We start from the raw sequence: 11,351 nt of genomic DNA, 5'->3' as shown, positions 1-11,351 counted from the left end.
ACCGTCGCCGTGAAGTCCGGGTCCACCTCATGCTCTCTCCTCCTCCTCTGCTCAGCTCGAGCTCTCTCCACTGCCGCCGCCGCGTCCTCCTCCTCCTCCTCCTCAGCAGACTCCGGGTACCCCTCAGCTGGGTACCGGTAAAAGGAAGGGTGTGGCCAACCCTCTGGGATCGGACGGTGTCGCCTCAAGTGGTACTCGTACAAAGGGTGCAAGGTAAGGGCTATGTCCCTCTCCATACGAGCCTGTCTCTATGCAATCGCAAGCAACAAACCGTCACGGCGCCCTTGGTCCATGACCGCGGACGCCACAAAGGGTGGAGGTGGTACGAAAGTAGCCGGTAGGACCGGATGTGCCTGTGTCTGGTCGGCGGGTGCGGGAGTAGGAGTAGGGATAGGGATCGGGGTAGGTGTAGGAGTGGCCGTGGAAGGCTGGCCGCTCCCAGAAGGTGTAGACCCCTCTCTAGTCTTAAGTCTACGCCGCTTCTTAGCGGCGGGTAAAGTAGTAGGAGGGCGGAGTGAAAGGTGGTAGGCAGGCAGTGATGGAAGTCGGGCGCCCCTAGCGACAGTAGGCAAAGGGGCTAGACGGGGGAGAGTGTCACAAGGTAAGTCCACAGACAAGGAACCGTCTATCTTCCATGTCTGGTTGTCTGTAGTCAGCCAATGCTGAGAGTGCATGGCATCCAGACTCAAGTACCTCTCTCCCCGGAGGTACGGTAGGTCACGAGGTCAGACGGGAAAAGGGAACGGGCAAGAATGGTGGCCATGCCACCGCATGCAATAGATCCCGTGACCTTCATCCCCTGGACCTGGAAGTACTGGGCGGTCAGATATGCGATGTTGAGGGTAAAATGACCCTCGCAGTCAATGTTCAGGTAACCGCCCAAGATGGAAAGCTCATTGTTGTTGATGTTGTTTGGCTCCTTTCGGCCAAAAATGGTGCTCCCCATCAATCTAAGAAAGTAACGGGCGGGGGGAAGGTGGACCTGAGCGAGCTTTCGCTTGGGAAAGGTGGTCTGGGCCAAGGTCCGCCAAAGCTGACGAATGACCCTCCTAGGGGCGGCAGCGTCGCCCGTAGAGGAGAGTCCAAGTCTGCTACCAAACTCCTCCAAAGTCATCGAAAAAGTCCGGTTGAACAACCGGAAAGACACAGAAGAACTAGTGGGGGCAGCGTCGTGTGCCCCGGAGGAGAAGGTGAAGGTGCTGAGGAACTCAAGACTCAGCTCCAGAAAGGTACGGCCACTCATAGTAATGAGTCCGGCCATCCTCGTGCCCCGTAGAAGCTCACAAACTGACTCGTAGATGCCGAGTCTATCAAGTGCCGGTTTATCTAAAAACCGGGTAGGTAAAAACTCACAGCCATGGAGGTTATAAAACCTCTTACGATGCACACCGTTGATGAAAATTACCTGCGGGTAGTCTGGGTGAGAGTCGAGGGAGTTTTCCCCTCGAACAGTGACCGTGCTAGAAGTAGAAGGAGCAGCAGAAGTAGAGGTAGCAGGAGCTGGCGTAGAACGGGAACGTCCACGACCTCGGCCCCGGCCTCTAGAACCCAAAGTAGAAGCCCGTGCAGTGACGGTGTGAGGAACTAGAGCTGCTCTAAAGGCTGCTGCAGTTGCAGGTGAGTCCGCCACAGGTGTGCTCACCGTGACTGGAGTAGAGGCTGTGGCTGCTGTGACCACCACTGACGAAGAAAGACTAGCAGCAGTGCTAGCAGTGGTGGTGGCTGTGACTAAAGTGGCAGCCGAAACAGAGCTAGCAGCAGTGCTAGCTGGCGTAAAAACAGTACCGGCGGCTGAAACTAAAAACACGGAAGTGCTGGCCGGTGCGGAGACGGTAGTAACAGCAAGGACTACCGTCTCAGACAGAGACAAAGATAAAGACGGACTGGCAGAAGAACTAGACGAAGGCATCGAGCTAGAATCCATCCTGAATAAATAGGGCAGGGGAATTGATAAGAAAACAGCGGCTAAACAGCATGAAAAACAGCGTGAAAACAGCATGACAATCCCCAAACAGTCGAAAAATTCGACTTCAGCCCAAAATTTCCAAAATTTCCTCAAAAATTCGAATGACAGCGGGTAAACAGCGATAGGGCGGGGTAACAGGCATCAATGGCAGCAATTAAGCAACAACTAAAGTAAATTAAGCATGTGACAGCATGTAAACCCAGTTGACAGTCGAAAAATTCGACTGAAAATCAGCCCTAATCGCGAATTTCGTGCAAAGTTCGAATTAAACAAGCAAAGATCAACGAGGCATGGGAATTAAGCATCAAGTAGTGTAAATTAAATATGGGATCGAAATTTTAATCAAAAATTTCAACCCAAAACTGAAATCGAAACCCTAATTCCTAATACACTTCATAAAAGGCATAATTAATGAAACTAAAATGCAATGAGGTGTAGGAATTACTTACTTGATGCTAGAGATCCTACAAAAAGCAATTAATCGACAAGAAAAAAGCAAATTAGGCGATTTTTTTGATAGAAAACCGCGGAACCCTAATTCCCTCAATAGACCGTGTAAATGGGCGTAAATCAAAGGGAAAACAGAGGGTAAATGACGATTAATCAACAATAAGCACAATGTAGGTGACAGATTTGGTATAAGGGCAAGAAATATGAGGGATTTGGGGGTTCTTGATCGCAAAATAGGGAAGGGGTCGAAGGAAATAGGGGTTAAATGAAATAACAAAGGAAAAGAAAGGAGTTAAAGAAGACTCCCTGCGTGTCTTTTCCCATTCCACTCGATCGAGTGGTTTAGAACTGCTCGATCGAGGACTTTAATGATCCATCTACTCGATCGAGTAGAAATTTACTCGATCGAGAACTCCCCATTTCTGCTTTACTCGATCGACTAAAAAGGAATCATTCGATCGACCAGATTTCACTCGATCGAGTACAAAAAGTACTCGATCGAGCTCTTTTCCTTGTGTAAGCTCTTGAATTCGTCATTCTTCCTTTGAATTTGCGTAAAATTCCCCAAACCTGCATAAAAACACTTGCAAAAATATCCCAAAATACCAAATACGCAAAGTAACAGTCTATAGTCTCTAATCTACGCTAAAAATTGTCTAAATTCTAATTGTCCTAATTAAAAGCAATAAATAAAATCCAACGGAAAATTTAAAAATTGTTTATACAAGATGGTACACGGGGCATTTCCTCGCTCATTTCCCAAGACAATTCAGTAGCCCCTCGGAGGGCTCCTGACTGGAGGACGTCACCTCAGCAACATTGATCGTCCTCTTCAGCTTCCATGAGCTTGAACTTGAATCATTAGGAGGAGAATAGTTCACATCCACATATGCGCGAACTTTTCTCACCCTTGCTCCTTTCTCACCGGGTTTAACATCGTCTCTCCCACTTTGAATGACATTAATTGCACAATGCCCTTTGACAGCTCCTGCAATATTTTCATCTGTACCTGCAGCAAGGAAAACAGACGAACTTTCCTCCTTTTTGCTCTCAACCTGAGGCGGAGGGGTCACAATAGCAGCACAATGCTCCAAATTTTCATTTGGAGTGTCAATAATAGGGTCAATAGAAGAGAGGGCATTGCAAGGCTGAGCTTGCATGGGAGCCCTCCGGAACTTAGACTGATGGAATATCAGCTCCTCGTCCCCAACCTGAAAAGTCAATGTCTTGCCCCCGACGTCTATTACTGCACGGGCAGTAGATAAAAATGGTCTCCCTAAAATAATAGGGGTATGTGCATCTTCGGGGATGTCAAGTACAACGAAGTCAACGGGAATAAAGAACCTCCCGATCTTAACAGGTATGTCTTCTATTACACCTAGTGGCCGTGATATGCTACGGTCGGCCATCTGAACAGTCATTGATACCTATCGATGTGAGTATCAAAAATAATATTTATAATTTTCCAAACTACAACTAGCAAGCGGTAGTAAGGGTCGATCCGCAGGGAGGTAGGGAGTTAAGTTGTTTTATTTCAGTCTATGAATTTCTGGGGGCTTTTGCTTGAATTATATCTAAATCTAAATGCAAAATAGATAAGCAAATATTAGAAATGAGTGTAAGCAAATGATAAAAAGGAGCTAAGACGGTCGGTTTACTATAGCTGCGATGGCACATAATCCTAGGTAAGTCCGGAATACAGTCGTGTAGGATGGGTAAAACATGTCCTCTCGATCCAAGTTAACTAGTAGCTCCTTTCGGTCTATGCTACTAGTCCCTAGGTCTCACTAATACTAGCTCTCGCCCTGAAAAGTGATTCCTAAAGCCTAAATTACTTATCTTTCGATCTTAGCAATTTAGTCGTCTTAATTCATTAATTAATGCCCTTCCCTATCTCTCGATCTACGGGTTGGTCAAAACTAAGCATCTAACAAGTCTCCTCTCGGTCTCATTGTTAAATATTGCACTTAACGAATCAAACGATGCTAATCAAACACGAGTATGGTCGATCGACCAACTACTTCAGTCGACCGACCACACGGCATAGTCGATCGACCAGTTAAGCCAGTCGATCGACCATGCCCTAATTCGGGGGTCACCTATTCTATGCCATCTACGCTATAGCTCCCCTCACATCTTAGCAAAGGTACTTAGCTACTCATAATGATGATAATAACAACAACAAAATTGATAATAACAACAACAAAATTTATAAAAACTATGAATGAATACATGATTAATATTATTAAGCAACAAAACGCGATAAAACAATTAAGGTTTCGGGATCTAACTAGCAATTTCTAAACTAAGTAAAGCAAATAAAGATAAACTGTAAATTGAAGAACAGAATTACCGAAGATTAGGATCCGGAAGCAATGAACTTTATTAAGAATGCTAAACTATGAAAAGTATCGAATTAATGAGAACTACTAAATACTAGAAGGAACTGAATGATAACGAATACTGGCTGCTAGATATTAGATGTATCAATGATAAACTGAAGTTACGTTATATAGGAAAATAACGTGACTTCTTCCTAAAACCTAATTACAATATGGGCTTGAACTCTTCTTTTAATTTACGTGTAAGAGTCGTGGGGTGGTCGATCGACCACACGGGCCAATCGATCGACCAACCTCTGCTGTATAGTAGCTTCTGATAATCGCGCTCTGGTCCATCGACCAAGGGTGCTGTACAGTAATGCATTCTGACGAATTCCGCAGCGCGCACCGATCTTAAAACGGCTGCCATTTCTTCGTTACTTGGTCAAATCAGGCGTTCTATGCGGCGTTGGAAAAGTAAGAGGATAAGCTTTCCCCTCCAATTGGAATCACTCGATTATCTGCTTTATAACTCAAGATATAGCCATCTGAATAAGGCTGCACTGTCGAGAAGCACTTCTTCGCTTGTTTTAGCTTTGCAACTTGTACGCAACCATGCTTTTGCTATCTTTTAGGCCTTGAAACGCGCACCAAGTTCATCTCTCGAGTCACTACTCCATGTCAAATGCAATGCTAAGTACTTAGGGACGGATTCGGCTAGATTTCCGCTGGATTCTTCACATTTCTGCAATATTACACAAAAACACGAAAGTAGACGGAAATAGGGGAAATAGTAGCATAAACTACATATTTGAGCTCTGAAATGCGTGTAAAATAAGGTGTAAAACATAATATAAATGACACGGATCAGTCATGTTGGTGCAATTAAGCTTTGTCAAACCAAGTCTCTTAGCCAGAGACAACGGTAAGACACTCACGCTAGCGCCTAGATCGCATAACGCGTTATCAATCAAGTGGGTACCGATATGACACGGAATCGAAAAACTACCCGGGTCTGACTGTTTGGGAGGTAACTTATTCTGAACTAGGGCCGTCCCTGTTGGAATATGTGTCCTCCGACAATAATGCGATCACAACTGTCGATCATGATGATCACATGTTTAAGTCTCATTTTAAGAATACATGTGGGAAGTAATATTTCATCACAACATTGGTCCACACATATCGGTAATGATTGGCTGACTAGAGTTTGACATTACTGTCGTGCAACAGTGGTGATCAGTTGATCCCCTTAGGTCATACCTAAAGGGTAACACTCTTAATTGAATATTTAATTGGTCGTATGACGATACGAGTCAATTAAATTGCTTAAAATTGACGGACGATTTTGGAAGAAATATTTACGTGTCTCGTTGTAATTTGATTAAATTAGACACGGTCTAAGCAATCGAATTGTTTTATTGCTTAGATGAAATTATTGTTTACGGAAACAATTAAAACTGAATGAATGATTTATTATAAATACAAGATGTTGTAAATTATAATTGGTAAAGCGTTTTGGTACAAGTAATTGTGAATTACTATGTCGATTTTGTACATGACGTATTTTATTAATACGTTGATTTTTAATACGTTAAAAATACATGACAATTTTACATGACTTGTGACATGTGACAAATTGATAAATTGACAAAGATAAAATGGAATTCATTTTATCTAATATGGACTGAAATATGGAGGGAGTATGGTGTTTAAATTATGTTAAATTATTTGAGTGGAAACAACATGATTACACTACCTACACCTAGCCTTGCATGCCTATATTCTTGGTTAGAGAATCAAACCCATGCATAGGGCACCCTCCACACCCACCGGTTTTCCCCCTCTATGATAATCAAATGGGTTGTTTTTCCATCATTCATTCATACTCTTCTAATTTTCTAGTGTAAGAATTAGCCTATCTCTCTAAAACATCTTAAGATAATAAAAGAGAGAAAAACTCCAAAATTCTCCTTACTCTTGGCCGAATAAACAAGAGTTCCAACAATAGTTTTGGGTCAATTTTATTTAGATTAATATTGTTCTAGTATTAATAATATTAATCTTTTGAGAGGTTATCTTGGGTATAATTCCTTAGGAGAGATTCTATCCTTGAATCTTTGTTCATCCATAATAGGAGAGCTCAAGAACAAGTAAGAAGGAGATCTTACTTGTGCCCTTTGATCCGAAATCTCAATGTAAGGATGACGATTTCTTTTCTATATTTATTTATGTTTGCATGCATAAGATCTAAATTAGTTTTTATGACTAAATTAATTGAAACATATAAGAATATGTTGAGTATAATGAGATATAGATTTCTAACAAGTGGTATCAGAGCCTTAGGTTGTTTGCATGCAAATCGGTTATAGTTTTTCCGAGTTATACGATTAACAAATAAAACTTATAAATTTGTGTTTATTATGATATATCATGAAATCAATTATGCATGTTAAATTTTCTGGTCCTAAAAAGTATTTAGGATATTTTGGTTAATTTATGGATTTTTATTGTTCATTTTGTATAATAATGGCATTAAAATGTGATTTTATGATAAAAATGTCATTTTTGGACTAAAATTAGCTAAACTTCGTTTTTTCTAGTGGTTTTTGGATATGTTTTCACATATATTACCTATAGATGGCCTGTAAATTTTCATAATTTTATGAGTTTTTATGCTCGAAATATGGATTTTTCATGATAAAATCGAATTTAAATGGGAAAATAGGTTAATATGAGTAATATTTCGAATCTGGTCATAGAACTTTAGTATGTTGTCACATGCAATTTTACAAGATGTGTGTAAAATAATTGGCTATAATGAAGTCTTTATGCATGATTTATGAATTTTTGATGAAAAATCACATAAATAGTGACTTTAATTAGTATAAATTGCTAAAACATACTTCATGACTAAGGAAAAACGTCACATGTTGCATTTTATCTCATATTTCAGATCTAAAATTGAAAAGTTGATAAAAATAATGTTTCTCATATTTTTATGGTTTTAATTGATAAATCCGATAAACCGCAACATTGTTTTTCTCGATAAATTTTGAAATTTTTAACCTAAGTTTTTGAACATTATGAGTGTCATGGTATTTTTTCCAGAATTTTCATGAGTTTAAAATTTTGAATTTTGAATTTATTTGAAATTTTTATGATTTATTTGAAGTTTATGGCTTTATTTTGTAATTTTAAGTCCTTTTATGAACAATATTAAGAAATATAAGTTAATTATTATCAATATGTTAGTGGAGACTAATTTTGAGTCCTAAGATGATTAGGGTAATTAACTAGTACATAAATATGATTTTATGTAATTTATTGTGATTTTAAAAGGTTAAATCACGCAAATCCGTAAAAACCGATTAATATACGATATTGGCTCCTTAAAGGCGATTTAGCATAAAATTGGGCATGTTCATACATATTATAATGCTGCATTTTATTTATGATTGTCATAATTTTATTTTATGTAATTTTTGAATTATGTAATTTTTACTTAGTATGGCCTTAGTTTTTAATTGATATTACCCGAAATGTATGGGAATATCGATTCGGTTGTAATTTATTGTGATCCTGTATCACCGTTTTGTAATTTAATAGATTTATTTTATTTTTAATTACAAATGTATAATAGGAAATTATGTAATTTGTTATGTAATTTATTTATTCCGGAGATCCTTGAAGATGGTGCCACTCAAGAAGGCGATCCATTAAAGACGGTGTTACCTCGAGATGCGTGCCAAAACCGAAGTTCAAGGGACCAATGGAGTTGGTTTCCGAATTTGTAATAGTTTATTAGATTTACTATTCTAGGAAGGCCATACTAGGATTTTATTTATGCATTGCATTTTATTTATATGTTGCATGCATCGCTAAATCGCCATAACTAAAACATGCATTATCATTTTATCGAGTTTATCGACCGTGTCAATTACAATTATCGTAGTTCACCGCTTTAGTTCACTTAAAACGTGATAGATAACTGTAATACCCCGTATTTTATATAATATAATTAATTAAACGGATATTAGTATATATTAATTATTGTATATATTATTTTACTAATTGTGTCGGGATGATAGTTGAGTCGAGTTAATTGTGTAGTCGTGTTGATATCGTAAGACCAAGTTACTCGTAATCTTGTGAGACGGGTTTAACTGAATGATAACTTACCCATACCCATGACCCATATCACGTTACCCATACCCATGACCCATTTACCATCTAACTTAACCTTTTAACCTAAGTTTTAACCTAATTTTACCCTAGCAACACCTCAACCCGCCTCCCTCCTTCACCAACACCAAAACACCGGATTTCACGCCTAGAGAGGGAGAGGGGGTGGCCGTGAGTGTTGACAGCAGAGCAAGGAAGGGCTAGGGACTTTTGTCGACGGTCGTGGGTGGCCGTGGTGGCTGTGGTGGTGGCTGCAAGGTAAGCATTCCGCACCCTTTTCTGTTTTCATTGTTATGTCGGGGTTTTTGGTGGTTGTTTCGTATCTGATAAGGGCGTTTATGATGGTTGTCGACGGGGTAGGGGAAATGGGTAGCAGGTGACGAGTGTAATGGTGGTGTTTAGGGTGGTTGTCGGTGGTGATAGTGGCGGTAAAAAGGGAGCAGCGACAGGGGGTGGCAAATCTAGTGTCAGATGCGTTTTCAGGCGAGTTTGGAGGGGTGAGTTTGGGTGGCACCACCGTCGACTAGGGGGAGGTCGACATGGTGGTGCTGTGGTGTCGGTGGTCGTGGGTTGGCTGCGAGTTGAATCGTGGTTGTTTGACAGGAGTTAAAGGATAGCTGCGGTGGTGGTAAGTGGGGAATCAGGGGTGGTTGGTGAGGCACGGCTGTGAACCAGGCCAATAGACGGCCGTGGTTCACCTCGCCGGCGAGGGTCGACCCCAGTGGGGGTGTTTGCTGGTGGTTGGGTTGAAGTGGGGGACTGGTCTGGTGGTTGTCACGGCCTTGTGGTGGCCGGTGGTGGTGCGTGGGTGAGAGTGAAGGGAGTAGTTGATGTCGGGCTGTTTTGTGGGTTTTAAAGACGGGTTTTCATAGTTTAATCTTTATAATTCATTAAGGGATCGTACTCTTAATTAATTAATTTAATTCCCGTGTCGTTAAATAATTTATTTAATTAATTCCCGAGTCGTTTAAATAATTGGAAACAGGTTTTGTGTCGGGATTGTTAAAAGGGAAAAGTTTCTATATCGGGAAAGTTTCTATTTTTAGTAATTTCTATTTTGGGAACGGGAATAGTAAGTAATTGGTTATCATTTCATTATCTTTCAGAGGGCGAATTACTGTGGATATTCCGAGCACCCGACCATTTGACTTTGCAGATCTGAGGTAGGGAAATACACTTGACTTACCGGTGTTGTTAAATTGTGTTGAGTTGTTGTGTACATGTGACCGAGCTGTGATCGATGACTTGTGCGTGGTTGTAATTTATGCTATGATTCATACACTGGAGTGTGGTTGACTGAACTGTTCGTGTTGATTATGTTATTTCGTTATTTTGATAGCTGACATGATTTCATTCATTGATATACATATCATGTTGCATTAATTACTGTTGAGCATTTCATATGCATTGGAGTTGGAGGAGGATGTTGTGGTGACGATGTGGAGATACGATGTGATGTTGTGATAAGGCCCAGGCGGGTTCTGCAGGACTTGCCCTGGTGTCCTCAGCTGTTGAGCTGGCAGATCGACTTCGGTCGATATTTATAGTCTACCGGGATCGGTATGGTCAAGCGTTCGGGGTATGAGATGTGTGTGATGAGTTGAGATGGAGATGGAGGTGACGGAGTATCATGCATATCATATTTTATTGTTTTATTGTTTTCCCTACTCAACCTCGTGGTTGACCACCGTGTGTATTCGTGAACACACCGTGATGAACCGTTTTATGGGGAGCAGACTTGACAGGTTTAAGAGATAGGACGGGAGCTGGATGGGCGTGAGACATTGGATCAGACGACTTAGTATTAGATCATCATCTAGAAGACTTCACTTCCATTACGTCAGTTTTTGTGTAATTTTATTTAAAAGGAGAATTTTGTAATAGTTAAGTTAAAATGTTAAATAAATTGCCTTGGAGTTTAATTTGTTATTCACTACCTCGGGAAACCGAGATGGTAACACCGTCATTTATCTGAGGAGTCCTAGTTCAGGCCCTTAAATAAACGGGGGTGTTACAAAGTGGTATCAGAGCGAACGATCCTCAGGCCTAAACCAATGAACCCAATGAACGTAGGATGTGTCTAAATAAAATGAACCCCTGGGAATAAACTGTTAGGAGCTCACAGTGCGGTTAAGAAGGCGCCCTTAATGCGTGCTCTTTTGCCCTCCCAGTTTTGAACCAGGTAACCCGAGAGAAATCGAGTGAATGGGGTAGTTAGAAGGAAAACCTCGGATATAATCGAGTTGATGTATGCCTTGGGACCCATATATTCTAACTGTTCTACAGGACAGCGTTACAGTAAGTGTTTTGTATAAATGATGACGTGACCATATAATGTTGTGGAGATGAGAATAAATTTTCGTGATCAGTTTAATAATCAATGAAGCGTTGGATTGTGGTAATCGTGAGCATGAGAATAATTGCGAATT

This window comes from Silene latifolia, chromosome 4 (assembly GCF_048544455.1).
Source record: "Silene latifolia isolate original U9 population chromosome 4, ASM4854445v1, whole genome shotgun sequence".
NCBI lineage: Eukaryota > Viridiplantae > Streptophyta > Magnoliopsida > Caryophyllales > Caryophyllaceae > Silene > Silene latifolia.
The sequence above is the reverse complement of the archived record's forward strand: the minus strand, read 5'-3'. Positions refer to the sequence as shown.